Source organism: Macaca mulatta, chromosome 13 (assembly GCF_049350105.2).
Source record: "Macaca mulatta isolate MMU2019108-1 chromosome 13, T2T-MMU8v2.0, whole genome shotgun sequence".
Lineage (NCBI taxonomy): Eukaryota > Metazoa > Chordata > Mammalia > Primates > Cercopithecidae > Macaca > Macaca mulatta.
Window position 1 is genome coordinate 46,568,388 of NC_133418.1, and position 25,346 is coordinate 46,593,733.

At 34.4% G+C, this 25,346-nt stretch overlaps 2 long non-coding RNA genes across 2 annotated transcripts in view; one reads left to right on the top strand and one right to left on the bottom strand.

Annotated features, from left to right (window-relative positions):
• Window positions 1-13,475, bottom strand: part of LOC144333947 (uncharacterized) — a 56,055-nt gene extending 42,580 nt beyond the window's left edge. The window contains exons 1-3 of the long non-coding RNA XR_013403092.1: window positions 13,421-13,475; window positions 8,610-8,752; window positions 7,477-7,616 (exon numbers count right to left, since the gene is read on the bottom strand). This is a non-coding gene — a long non-coding RNA (uncharacterized LOC144333947). The remainder of the gene's footprint in view (window positions 1-7,476; window positions 7,617-8,609; window positions 8,753-13,420) is intronic.
• The window catches only part of LOC114671927 (uncharacterized), a 554,342-nt gene that overhangs the window by 207,817 nt on the left and 321,179 nt on the right, over window positions 1-25,346 (top strand). The window lies entirely within an intron of this gene.

Consider the following 25,346-nt stretch of genomic DNA (forward strand, 5'->3'; position numbering starts at 1 on the left):
CACCTTTGGGTATAATTTTCTGTTTATTTCTAGTTCCTCAAGGTATAAAGTTTGTTAATTAATTCAAATTTTTCTTCTTTTTTAATGTAGTTATTTGAATCCATAAATTTTCTTCTGGGCACTGCCTTCTCTACATTTATTAAATTTTGGCACATTGCATTTTGTGTATTCATCTTATTTTCTAGTTCCCATCATTATTTCTTTTTTGACATGTTGGTTGTTTTAGAGCGTTGTTCATTTCCATGTATTTGTTAACGTTCAAGTTTTCCTTCTGTTATTGTTTTCCTGTTTCATTTTCTTATAGTCTGAAAAGATACTTATAGGATTTCAGTTTTTTTATTAATAAGTTTATTGAGACTTTTTTGGTGTCTAACATATGATCTATTCTGGAAACATATGGTCTATCCTAGGGAATGTTTATGTATTAAAACATCTTAAAGAACATCAGTCTCACAGAAGGGGAATAGAAAGGTGGTTGAAAGAAAATTGTGTGGGTAGTGGGGGAGAAAGGGAGAGATGTTTGTCAAAGAATAAAGGTTTCCCGTGAGGAGGAATAAGTTTGAACAGCACTGTGATTATATTTAATAATACATATTGTATAATTGAAAACTTCTCAGATAGTAGACCTTAAATATTTTTAATACAAAAACCTGATAAATATGTGAAGTGATTGATAGGTTAATTAGCTTGATTTAATCATTTCAGAGTGTTTGTAAATATCAAAACATCATAAATACGTACAGTTTCTTTGGCAATTACACTGCAATAAACCTGAAAAATCATCATCAGATTGTCTTAATTAATTGGCATTATTTTCAGCATGTCTTTCTATGTATTTTATAACAGTTTTTGACTTAAAGTCTTTTATGTCTGATAACAGTAGAGTGACCCCAAACTCTTATTTTTTTACCACGTGCATGGGATCTTTTCCCATCCATTCACTTGCAATCCATATATGTCTTTATATTTGAAATGAGTCTTGTAGATAGCACACAGTGTAATCATATATGCTTTTCATTTTTCACTTAGGCAATTTCACCCTTTTGATTGGAGTTCAAACCATTTGCATTTAGAATAATTACTGATAATGAAAGACAAAACTTCAATTTTGCTTTGCTTTCTCTATGTCTTTTACCTTTTTGTCAACTATTTCCTCCTTCCCTCCATTATTTTCTTTCGTTTGTTTAGTTGATATTGTGTAGCAACCATTTTAATTCTATTCTCATTTCCACAAACACACACATACACACACACACACACACACACACAAAATGTAGATTGACAGAATGGGTTAAAATCATTATATTTACATATATAATTATATATTATATACACCACAAATATATTACATACAAATTAGTATATATAAATCAGTATATATAAAAGTACATATAGAAAATAAAGTATATATTACATATACAATAAAGTGTGTGTGTATGGACACACACACACACACACACTTTTTTTTTTTTTTTTGAGACGGAGTCTCGCTCTGTAGCCCTAGCTGGAGTGCAGTGGCACAATCTCGACTCGCTGCAAGCTCTGCCTCCCAGGTTCACGCCATTCTCCTGCCTCAGCCTCCCGAGTAGCTGGGAGTATAGGCACCCACCACCACGACCGGCAAATTTTTTTTTTTTTTTTTAGTAGAGACGGGGTTTCACCGTGTTAGCCAGGATGGTCTCCATCTCCTGACCTTGTGATCCGCCCACCTCGGTCTCCCAAAGTGCTGCGTTACAGGCGTGAGCCACTGTGCCCAGCCCACACACACATACTTTTTAAAGCAACTTTAGGTTTACAGAAAATTTGTGTGGAGATTACAGAGTTCCCTTATGCCCTCTAACTCTCAGCCAGTTTCATCTATTAACATCTTGCATCACTGTGGTACTTTTTTTTTTTAACTATTGATGCACCAATACTGATACATTATTATCAACTAAAGTCTACAGTTCACATCCTCAAATGCATGTGATCACATGAAGAGGTGTTCTGTGTATAGAATAGAAGGTAGTAAATATGTGTGAAAGAAAGAGAAGTGAAAAAATAAAGAAGCTAACACATAATGCACACCTACTAAGCCCAGAATACTGGTAAAGATATTTTCTTATTGTCAGGAAATGTCAAAATAGAAGTTGTAAGTAAGAGAGAGATTTGTGCATGAAGACAAATCTCCAGTTTAATCTTACATCTGGGGATAAAGAACTTTTGGCCTTTGTGGTACTGTCAAAGTTAAGAGTAGATTCAAACTATGTGACATCTCAAAAAGAACTCCATTCGGAGAGACTGCTATAATTTAGTTACACCATATATTTCATAACATATAGTTATCAACTAAAAGGTATAAAATAATTATTATGTTTATGAATTGAATTTAAGTTCAAGAAAATAATATTAGTTGTATTATTCAATTATAGTTTTTATCTTTGTAAGCATACTTTACAGATACTGATATAGCCAGAAATATTTATGCACATTTATTCTTATAAAAGTTATTCTTAGTAAACAAATATATAGTATCAAGGGTGTTAGAGTAAGATCACCAGGGAAAAAATTAAAGAGAGAGAGAGAGAGAGAAAGAAAGAAAGAACTTTATTGGCTTATAGAAGGAGGGATACCGAGAAAATGAAAAATACACTTAGAGGCAGACAGATGTGATTTTATGTATTATAGACTCCTATTTATTCATTTATAAGCTACAATATCACTTTGTTGCCATTCTAGAAAGGCACCCTTGTGTTACGGAGAGAAATGATAATTTTTCTCTTTTTCGGTGTTTACAATTCTTTATCAATTTTATTATGGAATTTTACAAGGGCTATGTTAAGTATTAGTGGCATCTATTGGCTGTTCTCATTTCCTTAGCAAGTTGCCCCTTGAGTTCCTATTGTCCTAGTAGTAAGTTCTAGCAGTTACAGAAATGTAGGTTTACTGCCTTTTCTTTGTACATTCAACACTACACTGATCATGGCATTTTTTGCTTCCTGCATAGTCTCCAAACCAGGTTCCATGTTTTCTCTACCACTTCATTTTGATCCCAGTTTTATCTCCTGAACTCAGAAATGTTTTGCTGTTTTACCCAGAGCAGAGTTTTCTATTGTGACTTTGCTCTTCTGGAGCCATTCCACTTCCATGAAAAAAAATGTATATTAATCTGTCTTTTAATTTTCATACCTATTGTCATTTGTCTGTTTGGTATTATTAACTGAAACAGCAGAAAGAAGTGCTGAGAAAATTATGTTTGTGATCAACAGCATTTCATTACAGCCTCATTTTTCATCGTAACTTAAAAAGGGAACTTGAACAAGGTCTTTGAGTCTCAATAAATTGGCCTGCAAAGTGGGGATAATACATACCTAACAGAGATGTGATGATTAAAGATGATACTGTATTGTCTTTCTCTTATTTAGAAAGCTTCCCCTTACCTTCCTGGCAAGATTCTTCTCTTTAGCTAGGTCCCAGTTGACTTACCACTTTATTTCTAAAGTATTTCTCTTTACTTTAAGCAGAATTAATCGCTGCTGCTTCTGTGATCCCACAGCACCTATTCACAAGCACTTATCACATTTTTAGCTACATTCCAGATTGCCCTTAGCCAGCAACAATTTGTGAACATTTTTTAAGGCCAGTAATGGAACCAATTTATCTTTAAAAACTTAGCACTTTTCACTTTACCTATCATGGAAATAAAAAGACATTCATTGAATTTCAGTTGAATTGTCTCCTCTGCAGAAAATCCAAATACTTGGTCATTTTATGTTTAGAAAGTTGTTTGCACCTCTTCAGATCAGAGGTAGGGAGTAAAGTGACCTCAGTAATCAAGCCAATAGGCCACCCCACCCCCACCTCCCCCATCTGCTTTCGAAGGACACACATCCCAAATTTACCATAATATTAAGGCTAATTTTTCAGGAATGGTGCCCTCTATATTTGACAGTGGTAGAGACACATGGAGGGTATTTATACTTCTTTAATTTTATATTTTGTACATTCTGAAGACAATTTATTTTCTTAATTCACTTCATTGTTTCAGGCAGTCAGGTTATAATATAAATGATTATCAACAGCTATCATTATTTTTCACATTCCATCTATGTGCACAATTCATTCGCAAAAGAATGCTGGATACTTCTCAAGCAACAAAGTATTTCTAAGAAAAGGCCCATTTCCATAAATGGATATGTATTCATTTAAAAAGCATTTCATTAATTGTACTTCTCAAAAGACACTATTTTGCAGGTAGTGGCTTTAATTTTGGTGAACTGAATGTTTAGATCATGCAAAAGCATATATGCAAAGAACATAATGAGTGAGGTTGGGTGGCATGATATAATAAAAATGTTAAATGATATATGTTAGATTCATTCACTTAGTGAAACCCTTTGTCTTGGAAGAAAATTTTCGGTAAAGATGATAGAAAATTTCCGTTTTTGCAAAATAAGTGAAAATTAGCCAGGGATTTTGAAAAATTGTTTTTGGGGTCTTAGTCAAAGTCTTTTAACATATGAAAACACCAAGGAGGAAAATATGTAAATTTAAAATGTATGTTCAGGTTTCCTGAAAAATTCAGTCTTGAAAAAGTCTACTAAAATATAACAACCAAAAGAGACAATAGATCTTGTTCAAGGCAAATTTATGGCTATTGCATTGCTTTTTGCTTGTGTCAGCTAACCCTGGCAAAAAAGAATCCTTTTGCTATTGGGGTGCAACCTGTAAGCTTAGATGTTTTCTTCCTCGCTCTAAAAATCTTGTTTATATCTTGTGTCTTTTTCCATTCACCACAGCTATATTTAAATGTGGGTAAAATTTTGGAATGTTTGATTTTTATTATACTAAGGACATTTATGTTTAACCTGACTGTGTAATTAATAATTAATTGTAATTAATAAATATTCTTCTTTGTCCTTGTATAGCAAATACTTGTTAATTTGAAAACATACCTTTTTGGTTTGGCATTACTCTGCTTTTAAATTAAAACAAAACATAAAAATAACTATTTTTTGTAGGACATGTTAAAAAAATAATGCCACTAATTTTCATTTGTAGCTTACATAAATAATTTTTATATATTACATGCAAACTACATGTCTATGTATGTAAAAGCACTAGGCATTATTCTATATTCTATGTTGTATATATCATTATGTTGATATATGAAATATGTACATAAGATCTACAGTACACTACATGCAGGGGCATGGGCTTCAAAATTGTATGATTAGATTATTTAAAAATATTTAAACAACTACAATGTAAGCTTGATTAAAAATGCTCTGTCATTTATGTTGCCTTTACTATATATTTAATTTTGACTGTTGTATTTAATAAATTAGAAGCATTTTCCTTTTATTGATGAGTAGTTGTGTGTGTGTGTGTGTGTGTGTGTGTGTGTGTTGTTTTATTTTGTTTTGTTTTGTTTTGTTTTGGAGATTTAGTCTGATTGTGTCGCCCAGGCTGGAGTGAGGTGGCACCATCTCCGCTCACTGCAACCTCTGTCTCCCAGGTTCGAGCAATTCTCCTGCCTCAGCCTCCCAAGTGGCTGGGATTATAGGTGCATGCCATCATGCCCAGCTAATTTTTGCATTTTTATTAGAGAGGGTGCTTCACCTTGTTAACCAGGATGGTCTCGACTTCCTGACCTCGTGATCCGCCCGCCTCGGCCTCCCAAAGTGCTGGGATTACAGGCACGAGCCACCGTGCCGGGACGAGTTCTCTTTTTTTTCATCATCACCAGCATTTGATATCTTTTGTCTTTTTAATAATAGCTATTCTAAGCGGGGTGTGGTGATAACTCATTTTGATTTTCATTCCCCTGACGATTAGTGCGTTGAGCATTTTGTATATATATGGGCTAACAAAGGGCATTTTCAGGGCTAACAAAGGGATTGTTATATATTATGTATACAACTATATATTGTATACACTATATGTGTGTGTGTGTGTGTGTGTGTGTATATATAGTGTGTGTGTGAGAATCTCTTTGTTAGCCCTAATACCAAAGGATAGTTATATTTTGTTGCCTAGTACAATTGATGATGACTTTAAGTTATTTATCTATACTATGTCTGCCAAATTGAGGCTAATGTTCTCCTGACTCCACAGCTAATTTGATTGCTATGATAAATCAATAGGTACATGAGAATCCAAAATCCAAAGCTTAAAGCACCAGCAGTGTCGCATCAAGACTCTTTTTTTTTTTTTTTTTTTTTTTTTTGAGATAGGGTCATGCTCTGACCCCCACGCTGGAGTGCAGTGGTGCAATCATGGTTCACGGCAGGCAGCCTCGACCTCCAGGTTCAAGTGATCCTCTTACCTCAGCCTCTCTCCAGGAGATGGGACTACAGGTATGCGCCACCATGCCCAGCTAATTTTTGTATTTTTTGTAGAAATGGGGTTTCACCATTTCAGCCAGGGTGATCTTGAATTCCTGGGCTCAAGCGACTCACTCACATCGACCTCCCAAACTGCTGGTATTACAGGCATTAAGACACCACAGCCGGTTGAGGACTCTTTCCAAATGATTTATTGTAGATATCACACTTTTAGAGACACACTTCTCCGCTTCAAGCATCTCCCACGTGTAATCTGTTGTCTTGCATATAAACAGAAAGGGATACGCTAGATAGAAAAACTGTAGTATAGTGACCACAAAAAAAAAAAAAAAAAAAAAAAAAACTATAGATATAGGTAGATAGATATACATATAGATGTAGATAAATAAAAGGCACCTCAGATTTGGGGTTATAAAAACTGTAAGACTGGGATCAGCGAGACATAATGTAGGTACCAGAAGAGGCAACCATTTACCACTCTTTAGCATGTTAGACTTGCTTTTTCACATGTAAGACAGAATTTAGCAATATCAATTTTCAATTGTAAATTCAATTTTAATTATAGTGGTTAAGTAAGTAAGGAAATTTACCCCCAGATTCGAATAGAAGTTTGTCTTTTAATCTCTTCGTTTTTATTGTTGCAAGATTAATTTAAAATAATCAATAAAATCCCTATTTATTGATGTGCTATATACATGTTAGGCACTGTTTCAAAAAAAGTTTTACATAATATTTGATTTGTTCTTCACAATGCCTAATGTAGCTGATATTTACTTATTTACTTTTCTTTTGTTTTTGTTTTTTGAGACGGAGTCTTGCTCTGTCGCCCAGGCTGGAGTGCAGTGGCGTAATCTCGGCTCACTGCAAGCTCCGCCCCCTGGGTTCACGCCATTCTCCTGCCTCAGCCTCTCAAGTAGCTGGGACTACAGGCGCCCGCCACCACGCCCGGCTAGTTTTTTGTATTTTTTTTGTATTTTTAGTAGAGACGGGGTTTCACCGTGTTAGCCAGGATGGTCTCTATCTCCTGACCTTGTGATTCGCCCGCCTCGGCCTCCCAAAGTGCTGGGATTACAGGCGTGAGCTACCACACCCGGCCACTTATCTGCATTTTTTAAAAAAGACAAAGCCAGTATTAGAAAGATAAACTTACCTACAATTATACAAATGATAATTGTGAATAATTAAAACCGAACATTGTTCAACTTCATGTATGGGATTCCTGTACTCTTATGACTCCTTTATTTTGTTGTATGCTTTTATATTCTCTTTTCTGAGACTTCTGTGGTTGTTCTAGTGAAAAAAAATTGATACGGTGAGTCATGAACTTCTAATTAGAGGTTCTCTTGAACCTGAAAAAAATTTGCTCAAGTAAACTTCTGAGATTCTAAGTTTTTACTTATTCACCTTATCTACTAGAAAGATGAATAATGACCAGTCTTTTGCATTTTATTGATTAAACCACATATATAAATAGATGGATAGACAAAATCCAAAAATTAGTGATGAATATAAAAACCAAATTACAGTCCATTATTTGACCCAGAAGTGAAAGTTTGAAGACAAATAAGTATATAACAGTAAGTGATAACATTTGAAATTAAAAAAAAAAAAAAAAAAAAAGGTGTCACTTATGAACATCAAACAAATATAAATGAAGAAAATTCTTAAGTGTGAAAAACCAGTGTGAAGAAAGCTTTATATGGCTAGGAGCTATAAATAATAAAAGCAAAATATAGTAACTAATGCAAAAGTTGTGCATAAGAATTGTATTTTAAAATGATAATATTTTAGTGACTATATATAATAATTTTGAAATGCAATATGTCACTAATGTTTATTTTTAACATGTTGTATCATGGACTTAGCAGTTTAGGTAGAAAGCTCTGTGAAAGTAAAAGTTATCCAGAGGCTATAAAAGAGCTTTCAAAATTCAGGGAAATTTTCATAAGCCACCTCAAATTCATAAAGCAAACTGTCAACAGGATTGAACAGCAATATTTACCTACTAAAAAATATTTTCTTTCTAAACGTAAAGGGTAGTGAACATATCACTCAGTACAACTACTTGTTTGAAATTGTTGTAATTACAATTTCTGTAACACAGCATCAAAACATAAATTTAAGAAATCAGTATTTGCAGGTGCCAGACTCCAAGAAGCGTTTTCTTGGAATATTGAATACATTAAAGTCACAAAATTGACAGCCCGGATAACTTTTATAACTAGAATGTCAGCAGCCTTTTGCATTTTTAAAACATGTGAGGGATGGAATTCATTTTCTTACTTAGATTCCAGCTGTGGGAGGCCCATGGGAGTTTCTGAATTCTCTGCTCCTTAGAAATATGCTGAGTTCCATCACTGGAACAGGGACATAATTGACTCAAGTGTCCTATTTATAGTAGAAGCAAAAGGCTTTGTCTTTTGTCTCTTTGTAATTTGAAAAAAAAATAGTACTTTAAGTATATTATATTATAATCTCCAAAAGGATTCCAGATTTACTTGCAGAATGACCACCACACCCATATGCAGCTATTGCAAAGTGTCCTTTAAAATAGTGATAAGTACAACACAATGAAAACACAACCCTACCAAGAAATTCAAACTGCTAGTCAACCTACTAAAAGTGTGTGAGGGGCTGTGGAGGTAATAGGCTACTAATAATGCTAATGGAGTTATATTACGTGAAATTTGTTTTCACCTCAAGCCAAAGTTACACCTTGATACATAAAATAGATCCCATAGAGGAAATAAAGCCCCTCTTGCACTATAGGTCCCTCAGTGTAGAAACTGCACTGAGATAATGGGATAGCTATCCTGCACTGCACTGGATATTTCTTTTAGAGGTGAAGTCCAATCACCCGTTTTACCCTCAACCCTTAAACTATATAAACTACTCAAACATAGCAACTTCCAGAGAAGAAAAGTGAAGAAAGAAAGGGACTGGAAGAATCAGTAAGTTTCATATGTCACATTTTTCTATGGGAGAGTTTCACCATAAATATACTATTCTAAGCAGAAGTAACTACAGCAAGAGTTCTCCTGCGCGCCACTTATGGTGGAACCTTTACCTTTTATTTTTACATTAGTATAGTGTATTATAAAACCAAGTTTTAAAGTTAGACGTCACAGTTTAGTGCAGTAGTCTTGCACTGGAAAACTTTCTGAGAAATTAAAAAATTAGACCAGGAACCATGCCCATCAACCTGACCCACATCTTAAATTTGAGACAAGAATTCTGTCATCATCTAGTGGAAAATAAACCTTAAATTTTAGAAAATATCGATCGGGAAGATATTTATGTATACATAATTTTTTTGTAATAAAAAAATTTTAATTAAATTAAAATTTAAATTAAAAAATTAAATGGAATTCAAATTTTAAAAATCTATGTTCTCATATTCCGTCAGTGCTGGTTTAAACATTGTTAGATTTCTTTCATATGTCTTAAACTTCAGGCCAACTGTTTGTGTACTTTCTCTTTACTTAACCATGGCTTAATTGGGTATAGGTAGAGAGCTTACTTATAGTCCATTGCCACAAAATAAATTTTGCCACTTTGTAATTTCATGTCAAATGTGAAGAAAATGAAGCAGTAGGAACTGAAATATATTTATGAGCTTATTTTCAATTGACAAAAAATGGTTGTGTATATTTATGGGGTATACAATTTTGACCTATGTATTCATTGTCCAAAGAGTTAATAAAGCTAATTAACATATTCCTCACCTCATCAGTCTGTTATTTTTTGTGTGATGAAGGCATTAAAAATATATTCTTTTGCAATTTTGAAATATACAATACTTTATTGTTAAATTTGGTCATGATGCAGTGCAAAGGATCACTAAAACTTTGTCCTCCAGCTTAACTGAAACTGAAAGTCTGATTTGTGAATTGAGCAGACCAGAACCAGGGGAGGCTCAAAGCCACTCTGTATTGCCCTGTGGTCCAAGAGGATTTAGGCATAGAAAGAGGAAAGAGATGTACAGTAAATAGAAGTGAGGTAGAGAAACAGCTGGAATGGTTACAGCATAGCATTTGCTTTATTTAAATATGGTTTGAACAGCTGGCTGCCTTTGATTGGCTGAAATGTGGTAATAGGCACAAGAGTAAGTAACAATCTGTTTATATATTCAATTAGGTTACAGTTCGCTATGTACAGAGAAACTACAGGTCAAATTTAAAATACCTATGGAAGCAGCTTTAGGCTCAATGTAATTTAACATCTTTGATCAACATTCCCCCTTTTCTCATATCTCTGCCTCCCTTTCAGCCTCTGGTGGCCACCTTTCTACTCTTTGTTTCCATGAAATCGACTTTTCCATTTGGTTTTGTCCAGATGTCTGTGGTGTCAATATTATACTTCAATTTTAGTGCTAATATAGGATTAAAGCAAATAATCTTACAAACAGTTTGCCACATGGAAAACCTTTGTAATATATTGGCTTTTGTTATTAATACTGCTTGTTACAATGTGGAAATATTTGACACTTGGTGGGATCACACTTGATAGTAGGTATGAGCATATTTAAATTCTAATAAACTCAAGTAATCTAAGTCAGCCTCTTCAAATCTCTTCCAAGGCTAATTTTCATTCACTATCTATTAGGTTGTCCTGTTTATTTTCTTCATAGAACATACTACCATCTGATATGTATTTGCTGGTTGAACAATAAAAAAATTAAGTATAGATAATAGTAATTGCATCCTCACAATATATCAGTCCTTACACATCACTCATTTAAGCCTGATTCTCATCCTGCAAGAAAAGGCATGAAAATTTGTATATTTAAGAGGTTATTGTGGTGTACTCATATGTTAAGTAATCACTTTAAGATCAGATGATTATCAGATGAAAACGTAAGAAATTAAGAAATTAAATCCAAGTTTTTCTTATATAGTAGCTCTCACTATGTTATTCTGCTTTAAGTAATATAGTTAACATTTTATATTATTCTACTAGTTATAATTTAATTTATTACTTTAGTCCTACTATTGCAATTTTCTGACATTTTCCCACACACAAAAGAAAAAAAGTAAAAGATAATAAGTTTATGATCTCATATAAAGCCAAGCATTTATTTATTTTCAATCCTTCATGAAAAAAATATGCTTTTCCTTTTTTGTAAGATGATTGAAATACCCAAGATAGATCTTTCTTATGAAAAAGAGTTGACATTAAACTATTAGAGCAATAAAGCAGAATATCCAGAGAGACTTTAACACTGTGAAAAGCGGTTGCAAAATTGTTCTGCTAGAACCGGAGTCTCAAAGGGCTCTGAGTGATAGTTACAACACAAAATAACAACTGAAACATGGGTAGAAACAAACTGTAATCTATTAGAAATGCAAATTATCTTTATTGCAAGGGTAATATATGCTTACTGAAGAAAATTTAAATAACCTTATCCAAAATAAAACAAGAAGAAAAATCTAAAACTCACATGTAATCTCACCAATTAAGAGACGACGATTGTAAATATTTGGCTATAACATTTCAAAATCTTTCTATATTTATGTTTATACAAATGGGTTTATATTATACATAATTTTTAGAGTTCTTTCACTTAACAATAGGCTGCAAAGATCTATTCATCACAATCACTTAGTTATCTGTATTATTATACTATTAACTATGTTTCCATTGTTGAACTCAGGAGAGTTTTTTAGTTGTGTTACTAATTTAAATATGCATGTGAATCAACATTCTTGCAGGTGAAAACCTGAGCAGACTCTTTGCAACTCCTGTATGATAAATTCCTAAATGTGAAGTGGCTTTACCAAAAGGGACACACACACACACACACACACACACACACATATATATATATAATACTCATTTGTATACATTCACTCATTCAATTTGCACATCCATAGGTTGCTAGTAAACATGGTGATTTTCACCCATATGAATGTGGGTGACATTTTCAACATCTCTACCATTATTAACTACTCAGGCGTCTAAATTATATGTATTAACTAATTATTTGTAAATGCTTCCAGCCTTTCTCATGTGATTAGTTTTTTCCTAGGGTATTTTTCTTTCCTCATAATTTTTACATGCTCTTAATTCATTGAAGATTTAATGTTTTCCTCTACCATATGTTTCAGATAAGCATTTCTGCATCAACAGCTATCATTTAAAGATGAATGATAAAATAATAGTACCTAGTTACTAAGTAGAGTATAACAGGATGGATTGTAATCAGAAAATCATTAATAAAATACAATATATTGAACATCAAAGGGATTATACAAACGATAATCTCAGGTGATATAAAGTTTCTTTTTAGAAATTATCTTCAACTTCATTCGTCTTCTCTTCCAATTTTGCTGTTAATAAAATAACTATTCTAATCCTTCCATATGAGCTCTAGATGCCTTCTCTTTTTGCTTTCTCATGAACTTTGCTCATTTTATTTCTACTCTCCTATCCTGTAATTACAATTTATCCATATCTATCGACATTAGTATTATATTCAGATCAAGTTCTAGGAAAGACAAAGCTAATCTACAGTGAAGAAAAATATGCACACTGGTTGCAGGATTTTGGGAGAGTTTTGGTCTATAAATAGATTCAAAAATGGCATAAGGGAACTAGTAGTACAGCTGAAATCCCGTGGGTGATCTTTCAGGCCTGACCATAGTCAATCACAAAGGCTTGGTCTGGCAGGTCTCATGGGGCAAAGCTACATACCCGACATCAAATTTAGCATATAGCCAATGCATTGCACCAAAAAACTCAGACCCATATGGTCAGCTGTGCCCCGACAAATATCTGCATTCTTATCCCAGGTGCCTTCATTTGGAGGCCCCCTTATCTGAGGTCTTCCTCAGGCACCTCTGCAAACACTTCCTTATGGGGGTAGAAGAAGAGGCAGGGGGACTTTGAGGACCCTTCTCTCCACTCTGACTTAGTACTCCATACATTTTTATTCCTAGCTCTTCCATCTAACCCTCTCCAGACCCCAGCTACAAAAAGCTGCAGGAGACTTTTAGAAAATACACTGCAATGAATGCGATGGAAATAAACTGCCACAAAACACACACACACACACACACAAACTGAGATGCTGCTAACAGCAACAGGAAACACACAGGGAAAGCCTGGCCCTCTCCCCTTCTCCTCCAGCTTCCCAGTTTCCCTTCTGGTCTCAGAAGAATCTGAGCAGCTGGTGATGTTGAAGTGTGATTTGCAAAGTTCCAAACACTCGTTGCCAGAGTGGAAAGTAAAGGGATTGGAGCTGAAAGATGATTATTTAACAAAGGGCATACCATTCAACTATTACCATAACACCTATCACCTCAAGCCTCAATGTCCTCATCTTAAATGCATATATATGTGCGTGTGTGTGTGTATGTGAATAATGATTAACATATACACATATTTATGTACGTGTCCAAATACACACAGATATAAATACACATGTATGCCCTATACCAGACCAATAAGATTATTTGACACTAAATGCGGAGGAAAAAAATACTCGGGACACCCTAACCAATAGAAGAATGTGATTTCTAATATTTATAATAGAATATTGCTATCGGAATCACTGCAGTTTTTGCTTTTACATAATTAAATTTTGTTTGAAGTTTTTATTTTTTAACAAAGGAATTATTTCAAGTTTAAATTGTGTTTGTACTATAAAATAATGGTAACCATAAGATATAAATTGACAATGCAATATATCAATTATGGTCTGATCACACATAATATTCAAATTTTCAAGTATCCTGGAAAATCTTGAAGTTTATTATTGTAAAGATATGTTTTGAGCTATACATTTCTCTTTATTTTATGGAAAACAAGGACCCTTCAAATAGCATGTAGGAAGCATTGGTAATCAATCCAGTGGGTGCCGCCCAGAATGTTTCTGAAAATTTGATGATGATGATGATGATGATGTGTGTGTGTGTGTGTGTGTGTGTGTGTGTGTGAATTTAAGGCCTGTAACAGTACCTGGAATAGTAGGTTCACAATAAATATTTCTTAAATGCAGACATGGGAAATATCATATACATACGTTTGTATATTAAAAGGGCAATGCAACAATTTAAAGACTAAAATAATAAAAATAAAAGTGCATTGCAGAACCTTTTCTTTAAGGTCCAGAAGGAATTTGGACCTTTGGGTGGACTTAATCACAAGCCTTACATCTTTCAGCAGATAGCCTATTAGGGCCATTTATCATGCTTGAGATGTGCACTTTATTTTGCTGACTTTGTTATAATAGATTACATTTATTGCCATTTGTAGGGTATTTGCACTACTTGAATAAAACATATGAGTTTTTCAGGGTAATTGTTTCATTTGTTAGTCTTCTTTTTGTCTCCTTTATAGCTTTCCTTTTTCTTGACTTGCTCCTTTTTAGTTGCTTCAGTAAATTTTTCTCATGCCTAAATTCAAGGCAAGTGTGATAGAAATTATGTAGCTCCTTATACTGTCAAAGGAGTTTAATATAGCTTAACTGCATATAGAAGTTAGGACTAGCTATTATTCCATGGAATAGTTCAGAACCTGAAGGGAAGAAAAGTATGTGATTTTTACTTTTTTAACAAATGTGAAATAGTTCATTTTTAAAATTTCACGGTAGTGAATTGTGTATTGGTTACATGCATAGAGGGAAGAAGTCTATATTTATAACTAAATCATTGAGATAGAAAAATAATCTCACTGACTATATATTTTTACAATTGTGTTTTCCTTCCTGCCTATTCCCTCTTCAGGTTTGGCTCCAGGAACCAAAGTGACTTGTTCTTGTTGCATCTTGGGTTTGATGACTTTGGTTAGTACCACTACCTTCACCTTCCCTCCTTATCCCCCTTCATTTTGGAAATAAATTTCTGCACACGTTGAGGTAAAAAAGTTCACTGCAGCAAATAGAAACAATAAATATCCTTCCAAACTCTAAAGCTAGAAGACTTCTACATCTGCTAACATTAAGTGGTCAGTGACTAAGTGCCAGTCATTGGGCTAAGTACCTATGTACATTTTTCATTAAACTTGTGAAGATCACATGAGCAGATGGTACAGAGACAGCATTCAAATGTGGATATATTTGCCTCCAAAGGTATAATTCTTTATCATTTATTCTACAATACTTCAACAATTTGTCACCTTAGTACATGCTAAACTTGGAACTATGGTATTTAGTCACTAATTTATATGAAGGAATTTTGTTTTTAGTTTTGGCACCTTGTAATAATGTAAGCTGAGCATAAAAGTAGTAAGTGGTTGAGATCTAAAATAGATACATGTTAGAGGTCAACAGCACAGAACATTTCTTCCATGATCCTTCAAAACTATGGCCTTTTGAAAAGTGGTATTTTAAAAGATCTCGTTCTGGCATGATAGAACATGCATTATGGAAAAGGCATACTCTTGTTTGTTGGTTTTAAATCAGATTACCTATCTAAAACCAAATACAGATATCAATCAAGATACTAAAGTAGGGAAAAATCAAAATTATCTAAAAGACTGACTTCTTCACTCTGGAAAGCAATTTGGAGATTTCTGAAAGAACTTAAAGCAGAAATACCATTAGACCCAGCAATCTCATTACAGGACATATATCAAAAAAACCCAAATCATTCTACTAAAAAGATGTAGGCACTCACATGTTCATCGCAGCACTATTCAAAATAGCAAAACAAGGAACCATCCTGATGTTCATCAGTGGTGGACTGGATAAAGAAAATGTGGTACATATATACCATGGAATACTATACAGTCATAAAAGATGAAATAATGTCCTTTGCAGCAGCATGGATGCAGCTGGAGGCCATGATCCTAAGCAAATTAATGTAGGAACAGAAAACCAAATATCACATCTTCCCACTTATAAGTGAAAGCTAAACATTGAGTACTTATGGATATAAATATGGCAACAATTCAAACTGGAGACTACGGGGGGGGGGGGAAGTGAGGGGAGAAACAGTTGAAAAACTATTGGGTATATGCTCAGTACCTTGGTTATGGGATTATTCATATTCCAAACCTCAGCATCACACAATATACACAGATTACGAAAATGCACATGTATCTCCTGAATCTAAAATAAAAGCTGAAAAAAAGGTAGGCTTCTAAATAGCATTTTGCACATATGACAGTGTGATAAATGATATAACACAAGATTCTTTTGCTATACAGGACAGGGAATCTCCATTTTATGCTTCCTTCTTGACACAATGTAGTGAATTTACTAGGCCAAGCACCAAACTCTTCCACAGAGCAGACCAGAACAATAGATTTGTGGTTGTTGACTAAAATTCTATTTTTATTTCACTTTAAAACATACAGATATCAGAGGCACTACTTCAGGAAATACTGGGAAAAAATTATTTTCGTGGCTTGCTTGCTACTCTCTCTCTCTCTCTGTCTCTCTCTCTCTCTCTCTCTCATTGCCTGCTATCTCTGTCTCAACCTATTTGTACATGTGCTCACACAAACATACATACACACCTCAACTTTCTCGTGTATTGCAATTATGTATAGCATACAGTCTTACTCAGCTCAGGCTGCCATAACAAATCACCATAGATCAGGTGTCTTAAGCAAGAGGAATTTATTTTCTCACAGCTCTGGGGGCTAGAAGTTCAAGATCAAGGTGCTAGCATGGGTGGTTTCTGGTGAGGGCTTGCTTTCTGCCTTGTACACAGATGCCTTCTCACTGTGTCCTCATATGCAGAAAGAGAGAAAGGGAAAGAGTGAGAGAGAGAGAAAGAGTGAGAGAGAGCAAGCATTCTGGTATCTTTTTTTGTAAGGGTACTAATATCATCATTAAAACCACACCTTCATGACCTCATCTAAACCTAATTAACTCCCAAGCACCCCCCCAAATATGATCACGTTGGCGAACAGGGCTTCAGCATGAATTTTAAGGGAGCACAATTTAGTCCGTACCAATGCTCTATTTAAAATTGTTTATGAAAACAACTAATGTAACCCTCATTATACCTTTTATTTATCATTTTCCAATTCAAGTTAACCTTCCACATTTTTTAACCTGCATTTTAATAGAATTCAATTCATCTATGTCTTGTCCAGAATATCTAGCAGATACTTCACCTGGACTTCACTTAGAGTATGTATTTTCAATATTACATATGCTTTAAAAACATGTATCTTATCTCTTTCTGTTTAGATATTCAATAGACAACGAGAGATGCTACCTAATTCTCTCACAAATTGCCAACTCTGGCTTTTTCTAATTTTATATATTCAGAGGAAATGTTGAAGAATCAGAATTAATTCCCAGAGGCATTTTCAAGTGTGTGAAATATGTGAAATAGCACAAAAAACAAAGGTTACTTTGTGAAGACTTTATGATTATTGCCTATGTTCCTCCTTCTTTATCACTCTCCTAGAAGAATAGCTGAAATTAAAGCAGTTAGTATTTAACACTACTTTTTATATTATCTCATTTATTTTATTTCAATACATAATGGCCATTATTTTAGTCTTGGTTTTGAACTTTAAATTTTATGCAGAAAGTTAGATATTCTTTTTTATCATTGAGTTTCATAGAGTAATGAGTTATATGTTATGGGAGTCTCAGACACTTTAAATGTGTTAAATATGTATGTTCATTAACGTACATATGTCTCACACACACACACACACACACATTAAAAAAAAAAAACAAAAAACAAAAACCAATTCTAAGTCATTCTTTTAATGAACTAAGACTCTGGGACTATCTAGCTCCAAACAATTGGAGGCAAAACCCAGGATAACTTTACTATGCTCTAGTGTTCATCTGTAACATAAGAAAGTCCTGTTTGATGTTACTGAACCTCAGAATTGCTCCTTTGAAAGTCTGATCATTTTATGGAATGCACTAAGAGGCACAGCCTTATGCCACATGAGAAGGTTTATCTGAGACCTGGACATTATCAGTGCCAGTTCTCAACCCTTAGATTTGCTGTTTTAATAAGAGCTGCTCTCCACGGCACCAGGAAATGAACTTAACTTCATCTTGGTGTAGGTGTGTGAATGTGTGCTTTCCATGGAAACAATCAATCTCACAGCAAATCAACCTCTTAATGCCATACTATTCCACAAGTGTCTCTAAAGCACAGAAGATTATGGTAAAACATGGCTTGTCTGTTAGGCACAGTTCAGAGCATACCAATGTGTTCATATTTATCTTATAACCATGACCTCAAGGCCATTCTTATTTCATGACCATGACAAAATAGGATAGAAGTACATCATATCTCTGAGAAATGTTCTGTTTACCTCAGCTTCCAGATTTTTTTATTGTTGATATTAGGCATTCTACTTTACCTTATGAATTGGCAGTCATCTTAAATAAGAAATATTCCATAATAACCCACTTCATTTATCCCATCAGTACATGTTTGAGCTTTTGGGCAATATTCATTCTCATGCTATAGAAGCTGATTGATTACTTTTATTCTAATTTCATTATTTCAAAGCTATTATCATGAAATCCTTCAAAATTCCTCAATCAAAAGCTATTTTTTTCTAAGCTATAAATATGAGCACAAATAAAAGCTGGTGTAAGCTTATTATATGATGATTCTTAAATGCATATATATATAGCCTTAAGATGTGTGTAATCTTTGACTAGTAGTTCATGTCCGAAAAGATGTCAATGTCATAAGAACATATTTAAGCTTGTGAGCAAATTTGTCATTAAAATGGTGTATGCCATATCATTGTTTATCATATCAAAAATTGAAAGACTACTTGATGGATAAACTGATACAGCAGCTTTGAAAGACAGTCTATCAGTTTCTTACAAAGCTAAGCATAATCTTTATATATTATCTAGCAATTATGCCTGTACTTATCTAACCATATGAGTTAAAAAGTCATGTCTACACAAAAAATCTCCATGCAAATAGTTATAGCAGCTTTATTCGTAATCTCCAAAAACATGAAGCAACTCAATGTTCTTCAAAGGGTGAATGAATAAGCAAACTGTGGCACATCCATACAATGGAATAGTGTTCATTCATAAAAAGAAATGAGCTATTGAATCACAAATAGATGTGGAGGACTATTAAATGCATATTGCTTAGGGAAAGAATCCAGTCTAAAAAAAGTGCATGCTATATGATCTAACCATATGACATCTGTCAAAGGCACATCTCAAAGATGTAGAGACAGTGAAAATGTTCAATGGTTACCAGGGCTTTGGGAGAAGGAGGAGGGATGAATACATGGAGCACTGGATATTCTTTAGGAAGTGAAACTATTCTCTATGATATTGTAACTGTAGAAACATGATATTATGCATTTGTCAAAACTCGTAGAATTATATAGCACAAACCATGAACCCTAACACAAACTATAAAATTTAGTTCATAATAATGTATCAATATAAGTTTATCAACTAAAATATATGTGACACACTAATACAAGATGTTAATAATAGGGGAGACTGTGAACAGGAAAGAAGGAGAATATTTTGGGGACTCTCTGCACTATTTACTCAATTTTCTGTAAACTTAAAGCCATCTTAAAAATAAAGTTGTTTAATTCAAAAGAAATGAAAGTGATTCTCCACTCCTAACATCAAGTACATTTTGAGCCATGTAAATACTTATTTATAATTATTTAGGATGCTAAATATTATCAGAAAGATAGAAAATTAGAGAAAGAGAAACAAAACAAAGCAAATTGATAAAACTTATTATGATGAAATTTAATAATTATTTAAAACTTTTAATCAAATTATTGCTTATTTATAAAAGTATTTGGGACAAAACAAAAGAATATCCTAAAATTTAAAGCAATATGTTGTGACTCTGTACCAGAGCAAAATGCAAATATGTAAAGAAATAAAAATTATAAAGTAAAAATAAAAAGGCAATAAAGGATAAATTCAATATATCTAGCTACTGTGTATTGTGATTTCTATGAGATAAAAATCTAAATCATGGAAAGCATAGCAAGAAATGAATTGCATTAGTTTATTGAAAATAGCAGCAAAAGACTTAGCTTAGGTTTTTGACTAAATGATTGCAAATTCAAAGAAAGATAATATGTATTTCAAGAGAACAAGGTGAAGCTACTTAGCAGTTAGAGAAAATTATCCAACCAACATTATGTCAAGGAGATAAGAGAAGACATGGGAATAGAAAGTAGATAATAACGGTTGAATAGCATCTGGGTCATAATCAACATAAGTTAGCAAAAGAGAACTCTTTCTACAATTTTTAAAAAGTTTTAAAATACTGCAGTAGCTAGAGAAAAATAAAGTTCAAAATATATTTTTATAAAATGGGAACAATAAATACATATTATTGGCTAAGGACAAGGCACTAACTGTCCAACAGAGTGAATACACAAAAGAGAAAGGATATGTTCAGTGAGGAAAGTTCTTAAGTTATGTCGTCAAGGAGAACAAAAATGGCCCAGATTAGGAGAAGAAGGACTAATCGTTTCAACAAATGAGACTAGATAAGCAAGACCTGTATGCTGATGTTTCTAAGTTTGTGAAAGAGACAATAATTTAAGGGGAAATTATGGAAGAAAGCAGCACAATTTTTTTGAAAGTACAGCTGGGATTTCTATTATTGGTCTTTGTATTTGGAATACTGTTTTTTAAAATGGGTGAAGTAGGGTATAGAGGTAAAATTAAGTGATTGATAAATGGTACTGAGGACATGTTAGTTTAAAACTCAGAATTGTTATTGGTGACCAACTAGTTCAATGATTTTCTCCAATTGCACACAGGAATGCAGATATAGGACTATTAGAGTTATTTAAAATTTTCCCCATTTTTCTGTTTATTTTTCTCTTTTCGGGGGAGGGGCTATGTAACTAGAGTAAGACATGAAAGGGAATTCAGATGCTGGCAAGAGAATATTTATTTATTTATTTATTTATTTATTTTTTTTTTTTTTGAGACGGAGTCTCACGCTGTTGCCCAGGCTGGAGTGCAGTGGCGCGATCTCGGCTCACTGCAAGCTCCGCCTCCCGGGTTCACGCCATTCTCCTGCCTCAGCCTCCTGAGTAGCTAGGACTACAGGCGCCCGCCACCGCGCCCGGCTAATTTTTTGTATTTTTAGTAGAGACGGGGTTTCACTGTGGTCTCGATCTCCTGACCTTGTGATCCGCCCGCCTCGGCCTCCCAAAGTGCTGGGATTACAGGCTTGAGCCACCGCGCCCGGCCAAGAATATTTAAATGTAAATAATAGGATGCAGAAGGTAAGTTAGCTTAGCTGATGCATAATCTAAGAAACACTGCCTATCATGAAAGCATAACTCTATGAGGTCTAGAATTTATGAATGGGAGTGAGAAAGAGATAACAAATTATGAGGTTGTGTCCAAAGATAGTATTGAATTTTAATATTTACTTGGTGAAGTAACTTTGTGGGTTAGAATATCTAGGTCAGTGTTTCTCAAAGTGTAAGCAGGAGTACAACCAGAATCAGAATTGCTTGGGGTTTTTATGACTATGGAGGTTCTAGGGCCCTGTTCCAGAACTAAGAAACCTCTGAGGGTGCTGCCTGGGGGGCATTATTGTTTACATAGACCCAGATGATTCTAAACCACAGTTGAAAAATCTGTAATAATAATTGCGATCACTAAGGATATGGCAGAAGCTGAAGTGAAGTTAACTGGAGTTTGGGAATTAAAAGATAGTGAGAGTAGAATTTTAAAACCTTAGATATTGATGAAAAATATTGGAATGAAGAGAGAAAATAAAATGAAGTATTATTTCCTTAAGTCATCAAATAAGTATACATTGCAACAAGTATGAGCTTCCTTGCTGATATTTGCTAGTCTGAATCAGGTGAAAGCTGGAGTAAACAATCCATGTATACATAGTGAAAGTTAGGAACCAATGAATCACAGATCAATGGTAAAACCTCAAATGCAATGCTGAGTTCTATAGCGCAGCCACTGATTCTTTCCATATGCCTCAATCAAATAGCCTTGACAGATTTATTATTAATGTCACCGATCTTTGATATATAGGAATGTTGAATATGCCAGAACATTTAAAATACTTTAATTCACCTTTTTCATGCTATCATCACTACCCATCCTTACCATCAGGGAGTCAATTGGTAAAATAAAAATTCTGACATAGTATTTAGCTTTTATTTAAAGGAAGTGAGGCAAATATTTAGGAAGAAGCACATTGAGACATTTTCACTTCTGGAACATGGCAAGAAACAGGGAAAGCCTGGGAAGAGCTGTCATCATGAGCCCAGGAAGGATCAATATCAAGGCATTCTGAATACCACCAGACAAAAGCTAGAGTTATTTCCTTACTTCATTTACTTCTGTGAGGGAGTTCATTATATGATTCCTTTCTTATACAGAATGAGATCAGGAACATGTAAAACTGAACTTCAAGAGTTTGACAGCCATGACTTCATCTGGAAGAGTTACAGAAATTCAGGAATTCAGAGGCAGATCCATTTAACTTTTAAATGAAGCACCCATAGGTATTAGCATGATCTTCCGTTTTCAGTTGTCTCTTGTGTGGAAGGAAGTGCATCCAATGTGGAAGCAGTTTTGCATAAAGGAAGCACGAGATGGTTTGACTTGTGCAACAGAGGAGAACATGTATTTATAAAGCATTTAACCAAAGAGGAAATAATATAAATCATAAACCTAGGGACCTCAAAGTCATTGAATAGTGTGTAATGAAAGGTGTGTTTTAAATAGAAATGCCAGCTTTTAAGAGCTTTTCTTTCATTCTTCATGTTTTGATTCCTCAATATTGGAGTTCTCCAGATAGAAAACAAAGAATAGGCTGAAACAATTAGTTAATTGATCTCATTCAAATAGAGTTAAAATTGCAAAGAGGGATTTGAATTAACTGTGTTGCAGAATTTCAGACTACACTAGACCCCAATCAAAAGCCTCCTCATATTTTTGCTTCTGTGTGTGTGTGTGTCTGTGTGTATGTCAGTGAGGAAGAGAGGGAGGGAGAGACAAAGAGGGAAAGAATGTAAGTGTGTATATGTAGAGTATTACATGAGCATAGTCTACAATTCCATGTATTATTGTGTGTTTTGGTAGTAGGCTTACTAAAACATAGAAGGTAAGGCACTGAGAATTAAATTTGTTCAAGCTGCTTCAGATCTCTGGATATTTTCAATATATGAAAGATCCCTGACATGTCCCTTTTTAAATGGAGGAGTGAGATGTGAGATTATACTGTAAAGTGTTATAGTGGCCTTTTCTATGCACAAAAATGTGGACTGAAACACAACGAACATTTTTTAATGACTTGGTTCAGAATTCACACCTAAATAAAAATTTACTAAGATGCTCTTTGATCCAGAAATAACAGACAGTCAAGTGTATGTAGTTAAATTGATTAAAGAACAAAACCAAATGCAGAAAAATTGTTACTACCAACTCTGACTACTGTGTCGTCGTTAACCTAAGTGCACTCGCTACTAATTTCCTTAATCCAATCCAACCAATCAAACAAATAGATTTTGAGGCACATTGTTATTTCCTAAAATAGTCAACACAATATTTTGAATGTTGTTAGACATAATCATGGGTTATTTATACCATTAAAATAGCTTGATGCCATTGAATGTAATACAAGAATAATCTTCACTAAATCGGTGTTTTTAGTTACCTGGAAAACACTGTATTGAAATGCTATACTGGCTGTAGGTAGAATTCTGCCATAGTCAGCCTACCTGAAAGCTGCTACCACTCAGCTACCCAGCTGGATATCAAAGAAATCTCTTTGATCCAGCAATTAAATAAGAATTACTGGCCTAACTGGTTTATCTAGGATCCTGCTCTAGCTGTAAGACTGGCATGTATGTTGAAGAATTGGTGCTACACCAATTGTTAAAGATTTTGAACATTGCCTCTGCCACAAACTCATCTGAACTCAGAGACATTCAGTCAAGGTATCTGAAGATGATATAGCCACAGAGGGCAACAAGAAATGAAAACAAAGGAACATATTTTTAAAAATCTATATTGATGCCCAAACCTACAGTTTGGAGAAGCTGAACTGAATTACAGGCAGCAATGTGATTTTGATAAGCTAATTTGGAGTAAACAACTTCACACCAAACCACACACTTAACAATTGCAGGAAAGTATCTTCAATGAGAGAAAGACAACAAAAAAGCCCAGAACTTATCACTTGTCTCATGTGCCTGGTGATAATCTGGCTCAGGTTGCTAGACTACTGCTGGTTAGTCTCCTGCTGGCTGTCAGATGGGACGAGGGAAAACATAGCAGACAGCTGGGCCTGCACACAGGGAGCGTACCTTGGGGCCCATTATGCTTATACGGCATATGTGCAAGGCAGAAAGGAGGGCTTCCAAAGCATGCCTGGATCTCATCTCATGGACGAGGCTGTGGTTTACAGCACCACAGTGGTATGAAAAGGAGAAACGAAGCCACTTCCACGCACATCACGCCCAGCACACTTTGATCCTGCCAACATGTAAATCACCATCCTGCAATCTATCACTCAGCTTAGTATTAATATCCGAAGTGTTTTTTTTTTTAAACAATTTACAGATTTGACCTTATCTACGCCTACAAATGCTATAGATAATAAGCCTAGTGCTTTCATATGTTTCTTTAATTTTGTGCATTATACTTTGAAACTCATTTTTGCATAAATGTTGAAGGTGACTGGGTAGAAATTATAAAAAAAAGAGAAAGGCTGCTTGCTAAGACAGGGCTTCACAAATAGAAATGGAAGATTAAAATCTAATCTGTAGTTTTAAACATACAATATTTTTCATGTTTATTTTCCCTAAATTTTCCAAAAAGAATTAGATATGCCAGGCACAGTGGGTCACATTTATTTTATAATCCCAATACTTTGGGAGGTTGAAGTCGGAGGATAGCTTGAGCCCAGGAGTTTGAGACTAGCCTAGGCAAGATAGAGGGACCCCATCTCTACAAAAAACAAACGAACAAAAAAATTAGCCATGTGCATTGGACATCTCAGCAATTTGGGAGTCTGAGGAGGGAGGATCACTAGAGCCCAGGAGTTGGAGGCTGCAGTGAGCTATGACTGTGCCACTGCAATACAG